This window comes from Cydia pomonella, chromosome 6, assembly GCF_033807575.1.
Source record: "Cydia pomonella isolate Wapato2018A chromosome 6, ilCydPomo1, whole genome shotgun sequence".
In the NCBI taxonomy this organism is placed as follows: domain Eukaryota; kingdom Metazoa; phylum Arthropoda; class Insecta; order Lepidoptera; family Tortricidae; genus Cydia; species Cydia pomonella.
The window spans coordinates 25,057,951-25,085,107 of record NC_084708.1 but is presented as its reverse complement, the minus strand read 5'-3'; the positions used below and the strand labels follow the sequence as shown (position 1 = coordinate 25,085,107).

Genomic DNA, 27,157 nt, shown 5'->3' with positions numbered 1-27,157 from the left:
GCGAAAATAATGTACGAAACAAGAAGCTTGCAAACTGTAACTACCACGTCTCATCGTATTTGCCACAAGTTGTTACCAACTGCAACTGCATATCATAAAATACGTTGCCAAATGTCTCGAAGCGGTTATTTCGCAACGTCAAACGTTCGCGGATAATATTAACTACAAGTTACAGCAATGGAGATATTTGAATACTTACAACGTCTAAGCTATTTGTAGGCGCTAGTACAGTCAGCGATATAAGTAGCTAAGTAAATAGTTCGTGTGCATATCGCTTTTGTTTTTGCTGAACTTGCATGAGGTTAATTCTCTGTAAGTTTTCGTTTGATAGAATTGAATTCCATCCTACTGAACGCGACAGCTTGTATGAGTCTGAGCAAGATGCACTGCGAGTGCTGTCAAAGCAGGATCTAGTTGTGATTAAAATGTTTGAACAACTGTGTTTCAAGAAAATGCGACACAACAAAGTCATAATGTATTGGATCTGTTCTATTCCACGACTCTTCTCTTTCCGCACAGACTCTAACAAGTTGGAACCCGACCGCAGACAACAACAGCAGATAACGTGTCCCTGTGGCAGTATTGGGTTCTACTATGTATTTCTTTACTTAGTAATTTCGTATCTCCTACTAAGAGTGTTATTTCATAGAAGTTGTTTGCTGCTGCTGTCCGCTCCGCGGTTGGGTTCCAATTCCAAGTTCCAATTTGTACTTTTGTGCATATCATTTTAAGCATCTACTTTTTCTTGTATATAATGTACTTTTCTCTTTACCTGTACACGAATCGTGAGTTAAGTCAATTAGTAGTCGCCGTGCGTTCGGAGACAGTTGTCCGGCGTGTAGTACATTACAACACCTGACCATTTTTGGATCTTATGTCCTTACAATAAGGTTTATAAATAGTCAGTGAAGTACGATGGTATGTTGGGATTTATTTTAAGCTGTAGTAACACTTGTGGCGAATATTTCTGCATAATGTTACACCGATGTTGAAGTTGTGATTATCACTGGGTGTTCTATCTTGCCGTAGGACTTTTTAAAAGCTGTATCTACTTTTTATTAACAAAATATAATTACGGTACGGTAGTAATAAAAAATAACCTGGGCATACGTCTGACGTTGTGACAAAAATAGAAAATATATTTTTTCTTCTAAAGTCAGTATGTATGTCATAACGTTATTTATGTAAGCATCATACAACGGCCAACCAATGAGGTCAGCGAGAGTAACACAGATCTCGTTCGTATTTTCGGTGCCAATGTCATGATCATGGTCAAAGCGGTGTACTTTGTAAAAACAAATGTAATGTCCGTGTTACATAATCCTATACTATGACTTAGGAGCTGGAGGCGAGGCCGCGCTGGACCGTGAAAAATGGAAATCCCTTCTGAGAGCCCTATGTCCCTGATGACGGATAACAGGATACCATCATCAACATCATCGTGTCTGAGATTGCATATTAAATTTAGCACAAGTGACTATTTATACAGTTTTATTAGATGTCCGACCCGTTGATTATCCCTCGTCTTTTCATCTTGTTTGCCTCTGTTGGGGTGTAGGGCTCAATTAATCTTCAACTGACCCTGGTTTCGGTAACCTCCTCCCATCCCCATCCCCAATACATCCAACGCGTGCTCCACGAAACGGCGACAGTACATTGAAGTTGACCATGTTTCAGCTTCCTTTTTTCACTTCAGGGCCACTTTGGATAGATATTAAGTGGGTGTCCTGACACCAACTATCCTCAGAGAACCTGTTCTCTGAGGATATGCAAAATCCAATGGTACTTTCGCATCTGGATCTTCTTATGTATGGGCGCCTGCCCAGTTAGTCTCCATAACTGAGCGTTTGTGATCCAGTTTTTTATCCCACGACCCTAGTCGCCCAAGCCCAATACATCGCTTTCTCCCAATAGCCTAGTACATTTTAGGTAGCCCTCGAAGTTTTTTGTCAAGGGCAACATCCGTGTCAATTGTCACAGAAATGGCCATGTAACTAATTGTCCTTCAAACAAGTCGAATCGGCTTCCAGTATGAGCGAAATCACGGCATAGTAACTGTGATATCTTAATTAAACAAGTGCTGATAACAATGCTTTCAATGCGTCATGTTTTTCTAGATTATTTCAACTTATGGGGTTCTGTATCTTAAATATATAAACCCCTTTGAAGACCTTAGCCTTAAAAAAAATCAAATAGGCATCTACAATATTTACATAATATTAGGAATCTCTTAAAAATATGACGTAAATTTAGTTAATTTTTTGGTGTCGCTTATATAGTGTTTAGGACCAAACCACTCCAGATATTTGCAATAATCAATCCACGATAGCTATATAAAATTATATAGCTATTTCGTATTTCGGATCGGCTTGACTCCTTGGCGTTGCGTAGAGATGTGGCCTCGCTCTGGGAGTGCTCCGAGGAGTTGTTCGGATTAATCCCTGCGGCTTTTTTTCGCCATCGCCCTACGCGACAACATTTCGGACTGCCGACTGTGCGTTTCTCCAGAAAGTTCGTGCCTCGTACAACTAAACTGTAGAATGAACTGTCGCCTGCGGTATTTCCGGACCGATACGACCTTCAAACCTTGAAGAAAAGAGCGTACTCCCATCTTAAAGGCCGGCAACGCATCGCTTACCATCAGGTGATCCGTCTGCTCGTTTGCCTCCAGTATCATAAAAAAAAATGTAGTGCTCAAACTTTAGGTACATACTCACATTAAAACCAAACCGCTGACACACCGGAACCATTCCACAGTTAGACCGCCACTATCACAGCACAGCTATCTCACGTTACGTACACATATCCTGGAACAATGGAAACTGTGCTTAAAAACAATGGGATAAGTTTATTTACTTGGGTTGTTAGTCTCGAGTTTTTAGGAGGCCTCATCTTTAAGAATCGGCTGTTTTGGCACGGAGTACCCAGATACCAGTGTTGGCCGAACGTTAGAATTGATAATAATTATCCATTACAAATTGAACCGTAAACTTACGGTTCAATTTGAGCCGTCCGTTACGGTTTACGGTTCAATGGTTAATGGTCAATTCTAGTTAACGTTCGGCCAACATTGCCAGATGCCGTAATATTATGACGCGTTGACAAGAGTACAAGGCTAGGCTACTGAATGATATGTGCTTTTACGAGTAAGACTACTAGGTCATTTGACCTACTTTGATTTGGTTACTAGGTTATTTTATGCTTGTCAAAGTAGGAGTTTTCTGTGGAAAACAAAGTCCTTTATAAAGCTATACCTTTTAAAATTTAGCAATAATCTTCAAGACGCGTTCGTTGTCTTCACATGAGTAAAACTTGTGACTTATATGAACAATAGCGACAATGTTCATTAATTTTATTTAGATAGAACCACTGAAACTGACGTAGATGGGTTTCATTTCTTGTATGAATTTGCCTAAGAGTGAAAAAAACATGACATTTCAAAGTGAAACCGTCGCAATCCTATCTATTCCCTTATCTAAAGTTCCGCACACATAATATACCTAATACTGATACACGAAACAATGGAGAAGGTGGTAAGAACTGCGTGATAATAGGTTATAATTACTACCTAGTTAGATGAAGATGTGTGAGTTCAAGATAGCATCATGAACACCTGGATACCAGAATTATGATAAAGTGCGAATCGGACTTGTGCATAGAGTAAAACCTACTCCATGTTGCTGTATATATTGGATATTCTAGTGCTTATTTATTTATTCATTTTAACTTTATTGGACGATATAAAATTGTACAAATGGCGGACTTACTTATTGCCTTAAAGCATTAACTATTGGGTCAAACAGAAATTTGTAGTTAGTGCAGGATTGTACACAACGAGAGGGAATATGAAACACAAATCAAGTTATTATAAACAATAGAACAATATTCTATTTATACACAACATACATACATATATATAAATAGATATATTATGCACCCAAGTAGACAAGTAACATGCGGATCATTTATTAACTTTGAGCGAGTTAGAGAGGCCCTTACGTAACTTGTTTTTAAAAGGATATTTGCTGTGTTAAATTTACTAATTCATAATAAGTTACAGAAGACCCAGTTAATCCAGTATATAACAACGTTAAAAAACGCTTTCCCACTTAAGATGCGTTTGTGACGTGGTCGTGTACTTATTTCTGGAATAAAGAAAAGGTTACGTCACTTAACCTTAAAAGTTAAAAACTTCTTAAAACCTATCTTGTAGTAACTTTTAAGATAAGGATATACATACCTAATACAGAAGAACGATATTAAAATACCAGCCACAAGTATTTCCAAATATTACTGTAAAAGCACTTGCAAGGATATAAGGAAGACAAACAAACTAAAATGACCAGCATAAAACATGGCTCTGAAACCATACATCAAACCCGTTGCCAAAACTAAAGTTACGAAGTTAAAGGATTTCGCAATCTCGGAAACCACGAAGTAATCGGTAACTTTGAGATGGCGACAGTTTCTTACACTTTGATATATTATATCTTCGTCTCTGTCGTTTATTTAACTGACTTCAAAAAAGGAGGAGGTTCTCAGTTCGACTGTTTTTTTGTATGTATAATACTCGATATCTCCGAGAATCGTGAACCGATTTTCAATTTTTTTTTAATCGAACGGTTATAACCCCGAGATGGTCCCGTTGGCACCAAGTCGGGGTCTGATGATGGGATCTTGGAGAAATCGAGGGAACTCTTCAAATGTTCTAGGTACATGTATGGCGCTTTTGGTAATATTTGAAGTCGGTTTTATTTTTTGTTACTCTTCTTCTCGGCGTATGCAGCCTTTTCTTACTTGCAGCTCTTTATTTAATCTTTATTGCACAATACATGAAGGTACAAATGGCGGACTTAGACTTTAGCTCTTTTACACTTGTCTTATTGATACGACATGACATGACATTGTCTTGCTTTGTTTTTATCGCTCACTGTATCTGTGACCGTAATTATGTATTGCCTGGCAGCCTGGCTGATTAAACCCGTTGCCGAAAGTCAAGAAGTTAAAGGATTTCGCAATCTCGGAAACCACGACGTAATTGATGTGTGTATAGATCGATTGTAGTATATATTTTCAACCGTTTTTGTGTTGGAATTTATTTAATTCAACGTGACAATATTGTTTTGGGAAAACAAACAAGAAAATGTAAGATGGTCCCCACGCCCTGCTCTTCTCTTTTCGGTATGCCCCCCTAAACGGGTGCTCAATAACCCCTGAATTGAAGAGTTCTTTCCTTGTAGATAATATTTTTAGTAAATTCACAGAAACTTCAAGTTTTTTTTTTTTCAATAAAAGTTGTTTCAACGGTATTGTGTTTCAATATTGCTGGGAAGACTGTCGAAAGGCAAGAACACTCATTTGTATATACGTACTGATATATACACTCATAATTATTTTGCCTACCCTGTGATACTAAGATGTAGGTGAAACATTGACAGCAATATAACGATTAAAAAATTCGATAAAAGAAAAAAAATTGTCACTCGTAATTTACTCTTTAAACGTAGATCTACTAATATCCTAAATGTTTGTAAGTTTGTGGAGTGTATTTTGGGTAAATAAACTGTTTGGATTGTATTCAAGAGTTTTCTTCGAAACTTCAACGGAGGCCGCCCTATAACAGTACTTCGCTCAGACAGAAAGGAAGAGCTTCACTTCTGCTCTATCGACCTACTGTAATAACGAACTATATGTACAAACCAAAGTTAAAAGCGACGAAAAAGCCTGTAAACGATCTTCACTATATTGGTTTCTCAAATTAAAGATTATTATCACTTTTTAGGGTGCCGTAGTCAACTAGGAACCCTTATAGTTTCGCCATGTCCGTCTGTCTGTCCGTCTGTCCGAGGCTTTGCTCCGTGGTCGTTAGTGCTAGAAAGCTGAAATTCGGCATGGATATATAAATCAATAAAGCCGACAAAGTCGTACAATAAAATCTAAAAATTTTTTTTTTGTGGGTACCTCCCCTACACGTAAAGTGGGGGTGAATGTTTTTTTTTTTGCTTCAACCCTACAGTGTGGGGTATCGTTGGAAAGGTCTTTCAAAATGAATAGGGGTCTTCAACAAACATTTTTTGATAAAGTGAATATATTCGGAGATAATCGCTCCGAAAGAAAAAAAAATGTGTCCCCCCCCTCTAACTTTTGAACCATAGGTCCAAAAAATATGAAAAAAATCGTGGAAGTAGAGCTTAAGAAAGACATTAAATGAAAACTATAGCGGACATGATCAGTTCAGCTGTTTTTGAGTTATCGCAAAAAGTTTCCCCTTCATAGTAAAAAGACTTACTTTAATTAGGTACTGATTATGCAAATTTGCCTATTTGTTTAACTCGCGTGAAAGGTACCGTTTCATCCCTTGGTTAACAATTTACTATACTTTAAGCTCCAGTTCAGCTTATTGTGACGGAAGAGTAACTACGGAACCCTACACTGAGCGTGGCCCGACATGCTCTTGGCCGGTTTTTATTTAAAAGATACATTCAGCACTTCGCAACGCCGCCATACTTGTAGTGAATTTAGGTACCTGTACTGATTCTAATTCAAATTTTTATTTACTAACTACAATTGAGTACATAACTAAAATAATGACATACAATGTATGTTTCATTATGTACCTACCGTTATTTATCGTGCATAATGTGATTAAATTCTTGTAAAAAATGTGTTTACATACCGCGATAAATTTTGTCGGTAAGTATAGGCTATTAAAGTTTGCAAAGCGTAACCAAATGGTGATATCATCCTCATTATAGCTTACGTAGAAACTATTGGTGAATTTTCGATATGTATCATATTACCTCTCGGCAACTAGCAGCATGTTTTCTTCCTTGAGTGTTAGTGTTCATGCTTCGCATCCGTAGGTTAGGATTGGGCGAATCACGGTCTTATAGATTCGGATCTTGGTGTGTCTGCTTAAATCCTCCGTAAAATACTGGGCCCCAAACGAAGACCGGATGGAAGTTGGACAGTCCTTAAGAACCGTGAGATTGAAGACCTAGTGGCTGAACCAAACATCATGGGATAAAGTAAAGCCCACAGACTCCGTTGGTTGGGCCACCTTGAGAGAATGGACGAAGACCGGAACGTAAAAAGAGAGTACCTGGGTCGCCTAGCAGGAGGACGTCCTATCGGACGCCCTAGGTATGGCTGGAGCGACATGGCGGAGGCGGATCTGCGCGAGCTTCGAGTAGACAATTGGCGAGAGGTCGCACAGGACCGAGAAAAGTGGCGCTGTCTTGTGTCGGTGGCCAAGTCTCATTTTGGGTCGCTGAGCCAACGGAGTAAGTAGTAAGTAAGTATCATATCACCGCACCGCTCGCCGTCGGCAGGGTGTTTATCCTCATACCCTAGAGCCTAAATGGTCGCGCACTGTGCGGTTTAAGAGGAATTTCCTCCCGCGGACGCTCCAGCTGTGGAATGAGCTTCCTACCGAGGTTTTCCCGAGGGTATACAGTATGGGGTTCTTCAAAAAAGGAGTGTACAGGTTTTTAAAGATTCGCGCATGTAACACCTCTGGAGTTGCAGGCGTCCATAGGCTACGGTGACTGCTTACTATCAGGCGGGCCGTATGTTTGTTTGCCATCGAAATGGTATAAAAAAATGTGTTATAAAGTTTTTGGTCATTTGCAAAAATATCTGTCACAAAGAAGCGCGTAAATACAGATGCTATTGCACACTGTGAAACGATACAAAATATGAACATTTACTTATTGCTAAAGATTATGTTATGGTTCTAGCAGTCTATTTAATTCCATTTACTTTCGTGTCGTTTATTCCATCGCTTTTGTGACCAATGTGCCAGAGGCTTAAAAAAGTTAGATAATATAGTCGCGTAATTTTTAGGGTTCCGTACCCAAAGGGTAAAACGGGACCCTATTACTAAGACTCAGCTGTCCGTCCGGTCGTCCATCCGTCCGTCTGTCACCAGGCTGTATCTCATGAACCGTGATAGCTAGACAATTGAAATTTTCACAGATGATGTATTTCTGTTGCCGCTTTAACAACAAATACTAAAAAGTACGGAACCCTCGGTGGGCGAGTCCGACTCGCACTTTTTGCACTAGTGTCCGGTTTTTTTCATATTTTTATTTAACTAAATATATTAACATACATAAATACTTTGAATACTGAAGAACTGAAACTCCATGATATTGCTACAGTCAATTTATTAAAATAAATATCGACACGGACGAAGTGCCAAAAAAATGTACACAATACTTTAATGTATGGGCAAGTAAACATACTTTTGGCATTTTATCCATGTCGATATTTAATACTTGACTACAATGAAAGTAAAATTATTAAATTAGGTTTATGTGCATGTCTAGCCCTAACTCATAAATTATAGATTTATCAAACAGTCAAACCAGAAGGTTCCGCTCAAAACTGGGGCGTGTCCAAATATATTCAACCTTTATCCCTGAGACAAGCCGTTAAAGTCGATAGGTCGAGGGTTATATATAGGTCGTTCGTGTTATTTCTAGAAACATTGGAAAATTAAATGTTAGGTAATGAGGGCGGGAGTTAAATGGATGATAGTATTACAAATAAGTATATCATGTTGCTCTAAGTATAAAATGGAGGTGCCTCTTTAACTTTGCTCAACCCGTCACCATCAAGATGTCGTCTCTTTGACTGCCCCAATCCAAGTGAACGAGTCTGTCTGTACTACACTCTCTTTAGCTTCCGCTTACCCCTGCCACTTGTTAACGCTAGTGTTGCCAGGTAAGTCAGTAAGATATTAAATCCAGGTATTTTAAGAGCCTGTCCTTGAAATTGATGTTAAACAGTTTTTTAAGAAAGACTATTTGTTTTAGTCAAGTAAGAAAAATATATGTTCATATTAATTATATTTCAAAGACCGTGGTTGTACTCGATACACGATTGAACGAAATCGGCTCGATAGAAAATAATTGCAAAGATTGGTCTTAAAATCACAATTAAACGGTTTTATGTCTTTATTGTTTTGACTTATGGGTCTGCAATTAAAATCACAATTTCAAAACATTTATATCTAAACCGTGGTTGAGTAAAATATTACACTAATAATCCACTTTTTTTATTTAATTTTTTTTCTTATTATTCCCATGCCCAGGCCCAGTAACATGCGACAGTGCTATCTCATTTACTCCGATACAAATAGACAGTGTGCGCGCTTTAGGTATGACAGCCTCTTAAGAATGTTGCCAAGTAAAATTCATATTTGCATACACTATTTGGTACAATTACTAAAAAAAACATGAATGTTAGGCAAATACCTGATTTGCCTAGTTTGCCTAACATTCACTACGCACTAGGACTGCTGTTATCTAAACTAATCTTCACAACGATGTTATTCTATCTTGTAGTAGTGTGTCTTGGTTTATGGCTAATTGGCGTGATTTACATAACATATTATGTACTGCCAACCCTATATATAAAAAAACGATAGCGTAAGAAGTTTCCGAGATATTTAGAAATGTGACAGACGGACAGACAGCCAGAGTCACACCGTTATTTATATTATAGAAAAATAAATTGATACGATCTATTCTCAAAACCGACGACGTTATCATTTTCGGTTGTTTGCTGGAACTTTCTAAGGAATTTCAATTAACTTAAGGTTTAGGGTCGGCAACGCGCATGTAACTCCTCTGGAGTTGCAGGCGTACATAGGCTACGGAGACTGCTTACCATCAGGCGGGCCGTAAGCCTGTTTGCCACCAACGTAGTATAAAAAAATAAAAATAAAAATCGGCTGTTTTTTTTTACAAGAAACCATCATTACATTGATTATAAAAGTTTAATTTCGTGATACCCACACCTATGTACGGTCGAGGAAATTGATTCGCAGTTTACGGTTCACTTTACATTGGACAGCTCTTAAAATAAGTATTACCAAATTTACTTGAACCGCAATTGCTAAAAAATCAATTTCCTTGACCGTACATACATATAAGTATTATTTTAATCTTCGACTTTGAATTACATTTTGAAGTTTATAGAAATTAATCTTGGTCTCTAGTCTACTTTTTACATTTTTCTAACGAATTAGTAAATAATAAGTACATGGAAAAATACGTGTCACAAACATAAACTCGTTTACTTGCAAACTGGCCTATTTGTAACTTTCCCCAAAAACCGTGAATTCCCAAAAAATAACAAGGAAACTCCATCTGATACGAACAGCACGCCAAAGCTCACGGCTGATACGGCCAAAATTGTTACATCACGCAGAAAGATGAATGGGGCGAATTAACATAACAATCATGGTAAACAGGAAGATGCGAAGCTTAGCCCTGTTTTTGGTTTCTGACAAAACGACATTTCGTGTGGTGCCTGTTTTCTGCATTTCTTAAAATAACGTGGCACAATACTTAACAAGTAGGTACATAACCTAAGTACGAGACGAAACGAGATTAGTTTGGTTTTCTAAGGGACCACTGATTATCAGTTCGCCGGACGATATCGGGATGTCAGTTATTCGTAAAAGCTGACAATCGCGAATAACTCACAGGCCGATATCGTCCGGCGAACTGGTAATCAGTGGGTGCCTTTAGTTAGGGACTTGATCTTTGATAGGTACAAACAATTAGGATCGATTGGCATATTTCTTTTCCTGAAAATATCCTTGACTTTTGAGCCTATGCAATTTTTTTTTGCCCTCCGGCCAGATAGCGTCCACTTTCGGTCCGCTACGCTGAATGAAGTTCCCGCTTTCCGGCTTCGTTGAAAAGATAAATAGTATACACACCTCGGCCAGTAAATAAAAAGCCTCAGATTCCATGTTTGTCGACTTAGGCTTCGCGTCGGCCGACAATTGCCTACATGTCCTCTGAGATATTTCTTACTTTGGTATTATTACTATTGTTAAATTTGCTACCAGTACAAGCGAAAGTAAATAAAATCTTGTCAAAATGTGAAACTTGAACAGTGCTATTTTTGAAGCTTCGTTGTGGTTTCATTTCATTTCATTTCTTTACAGTAGAATTCATTTATAACGACGTCGCTTATAACGACTAACCGTTTTTAGCGTCGATATTATTTACTCAAGTTCGGTTTAATACATAATTACATATGTAAATAGTATCCGTTTTATACGTCATCCGGTTATTACGACATAATATCGCCGGTCCCTTGAAGGTCGTTATATCCGGATTCTACTGTATTTGCATTCAATACACTACACAGTATAACAGTATAGTACATGAAGCCCCTAGGGGTGTGGCAAAAGTGTGGTTGGTCGTCATTCATTCGCTGTACTTAATGTACTGCATCTATCAGTGTTGTGAAAGTTAATTTGGTAAGGTATAGGTTACAAACGCTAAGTGCCATCCAAAAGCGATTCCCGCTGTCATACGAATCAGCGAACAGCAAAATTGAATTTCTAGCTTTATCTGCTCTTACTTTTAGCGGTAATGAAATTGCAGTTATATCGTACCTATTGGATTTTGTCTGCAATCTGTGTAAAGCAATCGAATTATACAAGTTAATAAGATTTTCATGAAAAAGCATCGAAATATGGTGACATGTATATGTAGGTATTTCTAGATTCTCTCCTGACCTTTATTTTGTACGGTAAAGTCATATGACGTACTTAGTAGTTTTGAGTGGTAAAAAAGCTATAGGTTCAGATCCCGAATTATTCATATACTGGTACATATATGTGTTGAAAGCTTATATAATGCTGTATTACTTACAATTTAATTTGCTGTCTCCGTTTTTGCATGTTTCTATTGGTTGACACAAAAAAATGGTTAGCACGATTTGCAAATAACATAAAGCGATGATTTTTGCGAATCCAATAATTTTCGTTAAACACGAAAGCGAAACATGTGCATGTTAGTTTCCATGTAGTATTACAGTACAGGATAGGTAAGTAATAGTTATTTATTTTACAAGGGGACAAAGTTGTTGTTTAACCGCTCGTGCTAATATTCGATACCTGAGCACGCGAAAGATTTCAAAATTGAATTCACAAGAAGTGGAATCTTGAGCGTTGCGAGGCTTTCAAGGCACGAGGAGTAAACAAATTTTGCCTCCGAGTGAAGCAAAATTTTTCACCACACCAACGCGAGGAAAATACTATTATTATTATTGTACTTTGTGGGCCTTTGAATGCCACGTCGACCAGGCATTGGTCTATTGTGACAGCCCTTTAAAGTTCATTACTGATGCCCGTTGAATCCAGGAAATTCCAGATTCTTTGGGCCGTAATGTTCTGTACCTCATAGGGTTGCAATACGTGCCGCCCTAGGTGGGTACTTCTTTTTGACATTAGTGGTCCACAGGAGCAGAGAATGTGCATTGCAGTCTCCTCTGACTCATGGCAGAACCTGCATGTCGCGTCTTGTTTCTTTCCGATTTGAAACATGTGTTTGTTCAATTTACAGTGTCCAGTCAAAATTCTGGTCACCGCGCAGGCTTTGTGTCTTTTGAGCCCTAGAAGCTCCCTAGCAGTTTTGCTGTTGAACCCTTTGATTAGAGCTTTCGAGTGTAACACTCGAGGAAAATACTAACTATGAATTACAAAAAAAAATCTTATCAAAATAAATCCAAATGAACGTAATAAAAAAATTATCATTCAAAATCATAATTTAAAAGACAATCCCACCAGCTAACATAAGGAAACAACTCAAAATTTGCATGTGATTACTTTGCCCCACATGTGGATAAAATGCAACTTTTTCATTAGTTTTTGAACAATCAAGAGGTTCTTTACCAGTTGGTGTGGTGAAAAGGTATTATTTCACTACGAATTTGTTCGTACCATTACCACTAACTGATCGCGATGTGAATATGAATGAAATGTTTTATGAGGAACGCATCTGTCGCGACGCGACGGGTGGTCAAAGAATGTTGATAGGAGACAGTTATTTTTATGTGTTTTTTCTCAAATGTAAATTCAGCATTAATATGTGTACTATGGAGTCTCTTCTGTCGGCTGTTAAATTCAACATCGTGCCACAAACTACCAACAGATGGCGTTAGGTACTTCTCATAGTTTACAACGAATGCAACTTGTATGAAGCGCCCATACTTGTTCTACAACGCGCTTACGAAGATTCGAATGTCAGTTGTATACATACAATTTCTAACCAATTATTGTCGGACTTTGAAAATCTGTATTGTTAGCTCTCTTTATACGTCTACTATACTTTAGTTTACTATAATAACTTCCAACAATATGCGTAATCTAAAAATTATGTAACCTAATAAACGCTGCCAAATTGCCTGGAAACAGAGTAATAACCAAAAATTACTCATCGCAATCTTTTGTAAGCTCGCCATGATTCATAACTCGTGATTAATTAACCAGTTGGAATAATTAGCAGTTGTAGGGCCGCCTTCAAATATATGTATACAAGGGTCCCTTATTACGATGGAATACGGTGAAATATCTTGACGTCGACAAAAGGATACATTACGTTTACAGAGGGCAAATTCTTCGTGTTAAATTTTTTATAACGTTTATACATCGTACGAGCTAAGAAAACCTGACAATTCGTAATATCACAGAGTTGATATGGCTGCCTACCAACGGGACCTCAGATTAGTTCGATGTCACGATAATATTGTGATATTACCGGCCAAATTCCAGTTAAAAAAAGGTTAGAAAATGTTGACGACATTTTTTTTAATACTAGATATGACTAACTAACTAGTGCCTACGCCAAATCTTGGGATTAGTTGTCAAAGCGGACCCCAGGCTCCCTTGAGCCGTGGCAATATGCCGGGACAACGCTAGGAAGAAAGGAAGAAAAACTAGATATGATCATTTCATGATGTGGCAATCATTTCGTGGTAGAATTGAAAACACTAAAAATTAACTATTACAGATGTTCGGCCAACACTGCTGGCCACATGCGGCCCAGATGAACAAAATATCTAAACATGCAATTTAACGTCTTGATATTAGAGGCTTTGTTCAGATATTTATGAAAACTTTGGCCGCTCCGATCTATTGGCGACTATACAATACGAACATTTATTATATGACTATGTGTCTCTTCCGAAAGACTGCCCAATATAATCCATTGTTCCTGATTGTCCATTTCTTGTTCATCTATTGACGTTAAAATCATTATTTCCCGTTTATTATATTCCGTCGCTATAAAAAACCTACGTTTGAACATTTAAATTTGAAGACCTGCGTGATTTCCCTCGCTTCTTCTTCTTCTTCCTCGCGTTGTCCCGGCATTTTGCCACGGCTCATGGGAGCCTGGGGTCCGCTTGACAACTAATCCCAAGATTTGGCGTAGGCACTAGTTTTTACGAAAGCGACTGCCATCTGACCTTCCAACCCAGAGGGTAAACTAGGCCTTGTTAGGATTAGTCCGGTTTCCTCACGATGTTTTCCTTCACCGAAAAGAGAGTGGTAAATATCAAATGATATTTCGTACATAAGTTCTGAAAACTCATTGGTACGAGCCGGGGTTTGAACCCGCGACCTCCGGATTGCAAGTCGCACGCTCTTACCGCTAGGCCACCAGCGCTTCTCCCTTGCGTTGCGTGATTTCCCTCTATCAACCAGTATTCGGCCATTCAACATTTTAGTGGCCCCTTGGCCTAAATCCGGCCATCCGGTTTAGGCCCAATTTAGTTACAGTTATTAATTTACCTTTTAAATGGTAATTTTAAATGACAGACTATTCAATTTACATGATTTCCTATAACTATTCACATATCAACGATATGGATGTTTTTTACTTACCGTCGAGTCCATAAACATCTTTACAAGCCTACGATCCATAAATATATTTACACGCCTCTTAAAACACTGACAATAAGGTCGTGTAAATATTTATGGAAGGTTGGTTGTAGAGATGTTTGTGGACTCGACCGTATTAAACGACGATATGTATAGAATCTATTATTCATTTAAGATACACTTTATTGAGCTGTTGGACTAGGTCGATGTGTAAATTGCCCCATAATATTTATTTATAACGTTAATGTATGCATTATATATATGGAAACGGCAGATTAATTCCGCTTCTGATTACCGGTGATCTATGACGCATAATCAGTGTACGGGACGCGCTTCCGCCCGTGTCGTAGTCAGCGGCGACTTTAACCAGTAATACAAAAATTGACCCGTATCCGAGCAAAACTGTCCGTTAATAAAGCTGCATTAACTGTTAATAAAGCTGCCTTAACTGTCAAAAGCTGCATTAACTGTTAATAAAGCTGCATTAACTGTCAAAAGCTGCATTAACTGTTAATAAAGCTGCATTAAATGTCAAAAGGAGCATTCCATGAAATTGTTTACCCTTGTCCCGTGCAAACGCTAATTGTCTGAAAATTTGCGGGTACAAGAGTTTCCTTTTCTGTGACTAATGGTCAAAAATATGCACAGAAAAATAACCGCCTGCTTTTAGAACCAACAGGAGTGGTCATTTCTCCATCCTAACGTACTCGACTGTTTCTTGCGTCGCTTCCGTGGTTTTTGAAGCTAGAGCAATGATTTTTTCCACACGGATTATTATTGTTAATATCTGTGTCGGACTGTTCTGCTTTTTTTGAGATTTTTGTTTCATAAGGCGCTAGTGCACTTCAAATATTCGCAAAAACGGCCTAATTTACTAGGCCGCAAAGAGAAGCCTGGTATTAAAAACTGACATCAATTAGCCTAAATCGCAAAACGGTCCGACACAGATAATTTAATTATCATTTAAATCTCAAAATTTTGTTACATTTGGTAAAGTTTTGGAGGAGGAAGCAGTCGAGTACGAAACATCGTTTTTGAGATTCTTACGCAGTATTTTTCGCCTAACCTGGCGGCCCTAAGTTTTAGGAGCCGCTTCCGTTAGCGAGACGGATATATTCACCTAAAATATTTAAAACTCAGCTCCCGTATCCTATTAAACGCCGAAAAACGTAACACAGGAAATAAATGCGTCCGTACGGGACATCCCGTAGAATGCTCCAAAAGTAACCTTCATGCTTTCCGTGTGGTTGGCGTGACATTTTTTAAGTAACATGTGGCATAATGGTTAACACAGAGCATGAGCTTAAGTCGCAACATTTAACCTATTATTTCTTTCGGACGGAGTAGAAACATTAGGTACCCATTATACTCGTAGGCTAAAATCGAGTAAGAGGTCTGGTCTGTGGAAAATATATGCGATGGTCAACTTCCGTGCCTGATGTAAAAGGGCTGTTTCTAGTATCGACTTTGCTAACATTGCAATTTGCAATAGGGTTGTTTCCAATTTTTTTAAACGCTTGTATTACGTTCTATATTAGCTAAAAGTTGCCCTAAAATTCAACTTTTATACTAAAAACGGCTTTAAATATGTTAAATTAACAAAATATATTTTGACAGACGCTTTCGCGCCCAAAACGCTCTTTGAAAATTGTGTGACGTCACAGTTTACGGTTTGACACATAACTACATACACACGTAGAAGATACGAACTGGCAACTGACATTTGTTATTTGTTGTTTATCGCCTAACTGTCAACAGTGTCAATCCGAGAGTTGTGACGTCATCAGAATCTTCAAAGACGTTTCAAGTTTGGTCACGTGACGTGTGCCAAAATATATTTTAAATTTAATATTTACAAAAATATGGTCATTACAGGTCCCCTAAAAGTAGTTTAACATGTTCTTATAATCCAAAAGAATTTATTAGGATACAATTCTGCCCTAAGATTTGGAGATGGAAACAACCCTATTCAGTGGTTTCAATACCTTGCTAGTCATTAATTTCCACAAGCTACCAATTTCCGGTGCTTAACGAAGTAAACAATTTGTTTTAGGGCGCAATATCGAGATTGTGCATCATCAAATAATATGGCTATTATGAAATATAACTTACCTCCAATACAGAGGACTTGCAATGTCTTCTTAAAAATAAATAAGTATTATACATAGTGATGTGCCGACTATGGATTTGGCCGACCAATCGGCAGTCAGATGGCTACTGATTTAATTTTTATAACATACGGACCCGGGTACGTCCTTAAACTACGTCCACAACAGAGGTATGGGCATTGTGAATGTAATCTCGCTTTGTGTGGTAGGGAACAGCACAGCAGATGTCATTCTAGATCTAGAGCGGAGCCCAACTGGGGAAGTACCTTACAGAGAACCGCAGCCAAATAACACTAGACCCTACTCATAGTGTTGTGTTCCTGCCGGTGAATAAGGTTGCCAGAGAGCTCAACGAGGGGAGGGAGGGGGTTAGGGTCGGCAACGTGCATGTAACTCCTCTGGAGTTGCAGGCGTACATAGGCTACGGAGACTGCTTACCATCAGGCGGGCCGTATGTTTGTTTGCCACCGACGTAGTATAAAAAAAAAACATAAAGCCTTGTTTTACTGTTATTAAATGTGTAAAATGTAAGATAGGGTGGTTGCTATATTTTCTGGCCACCAAAATATCTAATGCCCACGAATTTTAAATTAATATTTAAGTAGGTACTAAAAATTTACTGGTTTACTGGTAAATATCGGCCTTATTACCACTTTCACTTTTTTTCATTCAAGTTGAAACGGGTAAGATATATCTACAGGACTTATCAAAATTAGAGTCCTTAGAAAAGATAGAAATATATGTAGTTTATATGTATATTAGTCTGATTTTCTTTTTAATTCATTGACTTTTTTTTCTCTCTCTCTCTCTCTGCACCAACTGTACGTGTTTCTGTTTGGCCCTATGGTTGACTGGTAGAGAATGCCATTTGGCATTAAGTCCGCCATTTGCACATTATTCTATATATTTCGTGCAATAAATTTTAAATAAATAGAACTTAACGATCCCAAACACCAAACACCCAATTTTCACGTTGTGCTTTTCACGTTGTTTCGGGGATCTGGATAACTGCTCTAACGATTTCGATGAAATTTGCTATATGGGAGTTTTCGGGGGCGAAAAATCGATCTAGATAGGTGTTCTCTGGGAAAACGCGCATTTTTGAGTTTCTATTATACTATAATAAACAATTAAAAACATAACTCTGAAACAAATGACATGAATTTGCTATAAAAACACAAATAAATGTCCTTATCAGGATTCGAACCCGGTTCCTCCCGCTTCGCAGGCAGGGTCACGACCGACTACCGACTAGGCTAGGCCGGTAAAATATTTACAAGGTTAACAATGAGAACAGTAAACATGCGACAAAATAGGTAGATGACCTTTAAAATGCAACATCATGTCAGTAGTTCAACTATCGACCGAAGACCGCCAACTGGGTCGAGTGAGAATGGAAATTCAGCAAGTGACACGAATGTGAACAGCATTCCTATGAGTACTAACAACATTAACCATAGATGAACCTTATCTGTTTGCAATAAGGTTTAGGAATTGTCAGTTAGAAGAGTGGACTTAGGTACCTATAGGATCGCGTGATGTGTGTAATTGTAGTTTATAAGATTAGCGCGCATAGACAACGCATTTTGAAGCGTCCATGACGATCGCGAGTACACTACACCCTACTCTGACCCCCTTATTCATAAACGTGTACTAAAGTTACGATGCCGCTAATCATCGTTTTAGTGATGGGTAGGACATCAATTTAAAATGAGTTTGTATGAGTACCTCATTCTCTAAAATGAGGTGTTACAATGTCTTACTTCAAATGAGGAGAGGTACTAGCAGTTTTGCAGCATCGACTATTCCATCAACTCCAACGGCACCAAACCATATTTAATGTAAATACATATTTAGGCATTGCTAAACTTCCTTTTAAATATTTAATTGGAGTGCAATTCTGGAGGTTTAAAACAGAACTTTAACAACAGAAGACATACAGTTAAGAATCAAACTAAGGAGTTAAAGTACATACATCCTATTGCAACTTAATTTGATGCTTTTATGAAACTTGTTCTAATTTAGCAGTTTATTATTTTTATTGTTAGATTGTTCAGTATCAATCCTTGCTACTTGATATCATTTTAAGTTTAACATTCATATATTGAAATAAATACTAACCATAAACTACCAAACAAACAATTAACAAACTAAGGAGAACAAATCCAATATTTTTTGTACCATTATTATATGTATAGAAATTACTAACTTACCACCTCATAATTTATCAGTAATAATATCATTGTAATATGATAACAAACGAAAGCCTCAATAACGTTCGCGCGGTAATGCCACCGGCGTGTAATATACACTTGATTTTTGTATGCAAAAGACACAAAGAAAGACCCACAGGTATATTTTATCGCGAAAACAATGTTAATATATTGTTATTTTGGCATAATTATAAGAATGGTCACTGATCACTATTTATAAAACACAACTAAAGATTACGAACAACTTTTTCGAGTTTCTCGTACTATAAATATGTCAAAATCATAAATGATCGAAATACTATACGAAGCACGTTAACAAAAAGTATTACAAATTCAAATCGTTAAAATGTACATGTTTATTTCACCTATACAAATTATATTTACTTTTTTATTAATAAACTAATGTAAAATATCATATTTTGTGTACGCCACCATATTATATTTCAATAATTTAAATAATATTTTGGTCTCTTATACGATAACTGTTTCTAAGCAAGCTTCGTAAATGCCCAGTGAGACTTGGCATTTCAATCGCTTATCAAGTAACCATTTCAAAGTCCAGTCTAATTGATTCAGATTATACATGACACCAGCAATATGAGTCTTGAGGTCAGGTTATACTGGTATGCGCGTTAGTACAATAATAGCTAACAAATATGGAGGCCTACCGCGAACCACGAAGTTTTGCTTTGCTGTCGCACTTACGTATGAAATTACAAGTGCGACAGAGAGAAAAAACTTTCTTCGGTAGGTTCTTTGATGACTTAGATTTTTTCGCTTTTGACAAGTAACTTAGCAATGCTAGGATCAAAATGGCGTAATATGTATGTAAGCTTGCGGACGCTTACGCTTGTTTTCTTTCGTGTTTCATTTTTAACGTATTTTCGATGAGGTGTTATTGAAGCACGGCGCGTGTCTGTCTCACTCCCTCTTTCGGTAAATCTAATTCATTGTTTCATTTTGAAAGGATTTTTGAGGGGATGTCACAGTGAGGCGAGTGAATGGTACAAACACAACGCATTTCTCGGTGGACCTTTTGTCCTTGCAATAAGGTTTGTAGTTGGGCAGTTGATAGTGTGAGCGATGAAGTATGATGACGTCAATGACTCATTTCTTCATTTGAATGTCGGCGAGCACCGAGCGCCTCGCGACTCTCTTGCGAGTTGTGAGGAACACGAGTGAGTTTGAAAGGTTTGAAAGGCTGAGAGTTTTTTTTTTAAATTTGAAGTGTTTGAATGGTTTGAGTGGTAAGAGCTGTGTGTGATGCGCGCGAGTAAATGAGTAAAATTAATTGAGGAGTGATGTATGACATTTATGCGGTGTGAAGTTCTGCGACAATTTAACAAAATGAGTAGTACCAATAAGGTGCCTCACGAGTGAGCAACTCAACACTACATCGTTTGTCCCTTTCCGACGTACTGGTATGATGGAAAGGGACAAACGATGATTAGCAGCATCGTAACTTTAGTACACGTTTATGAATAAGCGGGATAGTGTTGTGTTCCTGGGTAGGGCTAAGGTTGTCATGAGCTCAACGAGGGTGGTGAGTGTTAGGGCTGGCAACGCGCGAGGAGTTATCCTCTGGAGTTGCAGGGGTACATATGCTACAGAGACTGGTTACCATCAGGCGGGCCGTATGCTGGTTTGCCACCGACGTAGCATTAAAAAAAATGTTTATATTTACTCCTTTACCTCGGTTTTTTAGCATTAGAAATAACTCTACAAGTAAGCATAAGGTTTAAGACCGGAGCACACCAGCTGCGTATGCTTAGACGTTCACGTGCCTGCGCGTGCCCAACGTTTGAGTCGTGCACGCACAAGTCACGCCAGCGGTGTCACAGAATAAATAATAGTGCTACCGTACATAAATGACACTTCCTACAAAACCGAAGTTTGACAGCGATTCACGGACGATGCTGTCCCTTTCCAACGTATTTCACTACTCCTTTCGGCCATTTAGGATTGTCAAAATTCAAGTGCACGTATAGGGACGTCAAGTTGTGCCAACCCTAATAATTGCTCGGAGCAATGCTGAGCCGAACGGAGCTGGGAAAAGCCGAAAGGAGGGTCGCCCACTGACGGTGTGCCGTCGATCATAAAAATCTGTATTTTATTTTACCGAATAGTGTCTGATTTAAAACCAAATATTTTCTTCTGCGGAATTAAAAATGATGCATATGGAGAGCTAAAATGTTCTCGATATTTGTAATTTACAAGAGCACAAGAATAAAGGTAAACGTAACTGAAAAAAAAACCGGACAAGTGCGAGTCGAACTCGTACACCGAGGGTTCCGTACTTTTTAGTATTCGTTGTTATAGCGGCAACAGAAATACATCATCTGTGAAAATTTCAACTGTCTAACTATACCGGTTCATGAGATACAACCTGGTGACAGACGTACAGACAGATAGATGGATGGACAGCGGAATCTTAGTAATAGGGTCCCGTTTTACACTTGAGAACGGAACCCTAAAAAGCGGATTAAATCAGTGCCTAGAAGAGCGCTAATGCGTGTCGTCGTACATGATTAATCTAATAGGAAAATTATCTGTGAATCACACACATGTATCATTGGCCTCATTTTATCGTCTGTGACAAATCAAAGACAATTAGACTTTGTTGGTCAACAAAGATGTCTGTTTGTTTTAAATTTAATTACGGACACACTGATTAAAGAAAATATTTAAAAATATAGGAGACATCAGGATCGTAGAGCTGGCAGACGCTTAATGGAGCCACGTTGGCTTTTATAAATTGTTATATAACATTGTGTGACAGGGACAACATGATAGTAATGGTAGTGTTTTATTATGTTATCACTGTCACACAATGTTACATAACATTTGATAACATCCAATGTGGACTCCCACTTAATGGTACTCACCATAAGAGTCATATGACCCCGTCGCTCCCATACCATCGAAGTTACGCTCTCATTTTAATTAGGCAGGTCCACACAGAGCGAGCATACGCGCGAGGCAATATCCTGGCGCACAAACCGGCCAGTGTAAACGTGTCTGGGCCGAGGCGGCGCGCGCGTTTTCTTCGCCTGAGCGCACTGCCTCGGCCGAGCCACGTCTCCACGGGCCGGTTTGTGCGCCAGGATATTGCCTCGCGCGTATGCTCGCTCTGCGTGGATCCGCCTAATGACATGAAACTTGGCATGAATTTACGTAACATAATAATATATCTGTCTGGTAATAGAGAAATGAGTAAGCTTGGTTTAGAGTGAGTGTTCACTTCATACATAGATAACAACCCAATTATAATAGGCCGGTCCACACAGAGCGAGCGAGCGAGCACGTACGTGCGAGGCAATTTCCTCACGCACAAACCAGCCAGTGTAGACGTGCCTCGGCCGAGCCGCTCTGTGTGGAACCGGTTAATAACTAATAGTTGTCCGGGAGACCAAGTTTTGCTCATAAAACATATAAAAACTCAAAAATGCGCGTTTTCACAGAGATAAGACCACAGGATCCTAGGCCCATATTAAGTAGGTTTAATAAATAGTATAGAAGTGGTTAATTTATTCTCAAATACTTGAAAAAATTACAGTAGAGCATCGCTCATACGGTGATTGTTCTTATCCGGACAGTCTTGGGCTGAAGAAAATGACTTTAATAATAATAATCAAATAATTTTGAAATTTCTCATTTCATTCATTAATTTATTTGCACACATGGACAACATATTAAGTATTTACACCAATTTATGTGAACATGTACCCTGGAAAGGTGTAGCAATAGGTATAATATAAGTACTTAATGCTAGACTACAAACTAAACTAAAAACTAAATCTTCCCTAACTAAGAGTGAAATGAAGTGCGAAAATGTGAAGCAGGGAAAATAAAAGGATTTTTTTATCACTAGTAATTTATATCCTTACTTTAATTTCAAGTCAACTCCAACGGACTAATGTTAAAGCGGGCGCAGCGGCGGAACGCATTATAACTTTCAATAATTATGTCAAACAAAAGGATCCGTTTTTCAAGACATAAGTCGCTTAATGACATAATCCGTTGATCTCTTGCCACCATCAATGTGCCTGCTCTTCTTGGGCCGACTGGCATTATCAGGGATGATAGCAAGAGACAAGAGGGGTGAGCCTGATGGGTGTCCTTAGCTCCTTGGAGCTTGGGACGGATGTTAGTGTGGGATGCTACCTGCGTAGACACCCTGGCACCGTCCCACCTCCAACAGACTACTGTAAAAGCGGGCGCAGCGGCGGAAAGCGCCGAAATTTTGAAACGTAATAAATATAAGAGCCTCGATAGTGAGTGCCATTTCGTACCATTTGGCATTGAAACTCAAGGCCCATGGGGTCCCAGCGCGCACAAGTTTTTTGAAGAAATCGCGTAACGTCTGGTTGACGTAACTGGTGACCGAAGAGCTGGCGGCTTCCTCGCACAACGTATCATTATTGCGATACAACGAGGAAATGCCGCCAGCATCTTTGGTACAATGCCTCAAGGGCCTATTTTAGATATAAGCTAGTTATAGTAATCATCTGTATATATCCATTATGTATAATGTTATTGTAAATAAAGAATTAGTTCACATAAATCATTTATTTGCTGTATAAGTAATTTTTATAACATAGAAATTAGAAACCTCTATAATCTGACAAGGACAGATAGATTTCATCCATCATGATGAGTACAAAAAAAATTTTATTACCACCATGGTTATGGTAATGGTGATGGAATATTATTAATAAAAACATTAGCTTGACTTGGGTAAATGTTGGCTTAAAAACAAATGAGTATGGCCTTACACCATAGACACTTATCTATACCAGCCTAGTGTAGATAAGACTTCATTAACGTTAGAATCCTTGTTTTATGTTATCAGATGTTACAGGTATATTTACATGAGATAAGCAGGTGTCCTGATTTACTCACATTTATGGCTTCAGTTGACCTTTACGAGCAATATCACATGATATTGGATACAGGGACCGGCCCGCTATCCCTTATAAGGGGTTTTGTAAGGGTTTTGCATAAGGCTTAACTCACCATACCCTTTGCCCGGCGAAACCCTTTCATTTTGCTTTTAAAGCCCTTATATTAAAGCTAACCCTTTTGAGGTATCGGTATCCTAATACCCTTACAAAACCCTTATCATCCGCTCACCAATACCTTGCATATCGCTTATAAGGGTTAGCCTTATAAAGGGCTTCCCTTTCAGCATATAAGCGTGCTAATTTAAATCATCTACCTTGTTCATAAAGCACACATTACTGTAAATCCAATAGTAAGCGATCGTTGTTGGCGGCGGTGTTCTTTGATGTTCGCGCGCTTCCGAATGATCGAAGCCGCTGTAGATTAAATGGCAAATATTTTCAATGGCAAAGAGTTGTGATTGTCTGTTGCTTTGCGCGGATCGAGCGCATCGTCACGGCGCTATTTTCTTCAGTCTTAGACACGTGCCAATGTTATCATTAGCTCCCGTTGCAAATAATATACTTACTCGCAAGGCTCCGAAACCGGTTAAATTTACAAACCATTATCATGTACTTGGCGCGAAATCTTAAAATTTCAGTTTGGTTCGAAAAACCGTTATTTTTAAACCGGTTATTTAGAGAACATTTTCATAAAGTTATTGTCAGATTAACCGGTTAAGAACAATAAAATCCAGTTTATTCCATGCGCGGTGTCTTTGTTTACGGGCCGATCTCTAGTTTCGTACCGATTTATTGTTTTTTTCGTAGAACGTTTTTTGTCCTCTAAAGTTATTTGTGTTTATTTTGATATTTATGTATTTATTCATTATGTGCTTATAAATATGTGTTTATTCATTATATATGTATGGTTTTTTATTACTATGGCGGCGACAAACACACAAACGGTCCGCCTAATGTTAAGCAGCCACGTAGCCTATGGACGCCTGCAACTGCAGCTCTTGAACTGTGTAATGAAATATACTAGTACTACTATTACGTTTAAGGAACATGTAAGGAATGTAATGAAGGCATAGGCGGAAATGTAAAACCGAGGGAAGGTAATAAATCATGTATGAAAGGGAATGAAATTAGATTATATGTAAATGAACTTTATTGGATAGAAATTAAAGGGATGATATTTTAAAATATGGAACCATAAACTACTTGAATTAAACCAAGACACAAACAAGGGAGTATATCGACGTTTGTAAATACGAGGTGTAACAAAAACAGTGGGGATCGACCAAGTTCTAATTCTCAGATCAGAAGCTCCGGGTTTTCGGCCTCAATTTTTACGATACTTGGGCATTGATTTTTGTCCGAGAATTGCTTCACTGAAGTTCAGCCTTTGACCTAGTGGCTTTGGCAGTGGTAGCTGACTTTTCGTTTATTATTTAAGCTTTATTCAATTATTCTCTAAAATATAAAATATATTTGTGTCCAATATTTGCTGCTGAGAGATAATTCCAGATCGCGCAAGCTGAGATCCGTTATTGTTCCATCTGACTTTCACTTATTGCCTTTAGACGCGACGCACCACAATAACGACTCCTCAGACTCCTGGTTAGACGTGATCCTTACATCGTCGCCTCAGCACGTTTTGAAAGCCGGACAATTGTCTGCGCCTGGCTTTTCGCGACATGACCTGATTTATGTGTCATACAAAATTAAGCCCCCTAAACCGGAACCAATAGTCGTTCACTTACGTGGCTTTGCGCGCATTGATGTAAATAAGTTAAAGGAAGATGCCACTAGAGCCGATTGGACGGGCACGCTGCAGGCACCAACAGTTGATGATAAAATCTCTCATTTCAATTCTGTCCTTCTGAAGCTGTTTGATGCTCATGCTCCGGTTCGACCAGTTCGGCTGAAGAGGCCACCAGCGCCATGGATTTCAAAAGGCGTGCGTATGGCGATGATGAAGAGAGACAGGGCTTTCCGTGCTTACAAGCGAGATCGGTGCGAGGATAACTGGCGGCTTTTTAAAGAAGCCAGAAATCGCTGCAACCAAATGGTAAGAGCAGCGAAACGACGTTACATACACGACAACATCACGACATCTTCTCCCGCGGACACGTGGAAATTTCTCCGATCACTCGGGATTGGTAAAACCAAGGCCGATATCGACTCGCTTCCTTTTTCTCTTGACCACTTAAATTCGCATTTCTCTCAAACTCCTGTTCTTGATTCCATAATAAAGTTTAAAACCCTATGTTATATCGCGTCTCTACCTACTCCCAATGTTGATCCTTTTTCTTTTGCCCCAGTTACGGATGATGAGGTCCGAAAGATAGTCATGTCAATTAGGTCGAAAGCTGTTGGACACGACAATGTGAGTAGAGTCATGATCACCCTTATCCTCGACAGCATATTGCCCATCGTCACCTATATTGTAAATACTTCGTTGCTCACTGGGGTCTTTCCTTCATGTTGGCGTAAGGCCTTTGTTATCCCACTTCCTAAATTATCTAACCCTAGTTCTCTAAATCATTTTCGGCCCATCTCCATTCTTCCTTTTCTCTCGAAAATTCTTGAGGCAGCAGCTCATAAACAGATTTCCAAATTTATACACGGTAACAACATGCTTTCTTTGTTTCAATCGGGATTTAGATCAGGGCACAGCACCACCACCGCACTTCTCAATGTTGTTGAAGATGTAAGAAATGGCATGGAGAATTCCAGAGTAACGGTGTTGGTGCTTATCGATTTCTCCAACGCTTTTAATGCGGTTGATCTACTTGTTGCGACTCTTACACATCTGAGGGTCTCATCAAAAGCGACTGAGTGGTTCGCGTCTTACCTTTCTGACCGCGTTCAGGCTGTTAAAGCCAGTGGATGCTTATCTGCTTGGTGTGACCTGAACACGGGGGTACCACAAGGTGGAATCCTTTCTCCTCTTTTATTCTCAATCTTTATTGACCAAATCACCTCCAAAATCCGCAGCTCTTACCATTTATATGCAGATGATTTGCAACTTTACGCCCATGCTTCTGTGGAAAACGTTAATTCTGCTGTTTCCCTCATCAATGACGATCTAGTTCACATAGCTGAATGGTCCAATAGCTTTGGCATCAGTGTCAATCCGGCAAAATGTCAGGCTATTATTCTGGGTAGCCATCATCAACAAGTAAAGCTTGGTGCGGTTTCTGTCGCGCCGATTTTGTTTGATGGCACTGTTATTCCAGTAACTAAACAAGTGAA

At 38.7% G+C, this 27,157-nt stretch overlaps 1 protein-coding gene across 1 annotated transcript in view; it reads right to left on the bottom strand.

The window, feature by feature from the left end:
* LOC133519356 (ADP-ribosylation factor 6) overlaps positions 1 to 27,157 on the bottom strand; it is a 108,598-nt gene that overhangs the window by 71,799 nt on the left and 9,642 nt on the right. The window contains exon 2 of the mRNA XM_061853398.1: positions 2,718 to 2,807. The gene's annotated coding sequence lies outside the window, so the exon portion shown is untranslated. The remainder of the gene's footprint in view (positions 1 to 2,717; positions 2,808 to 27,157) is intronic.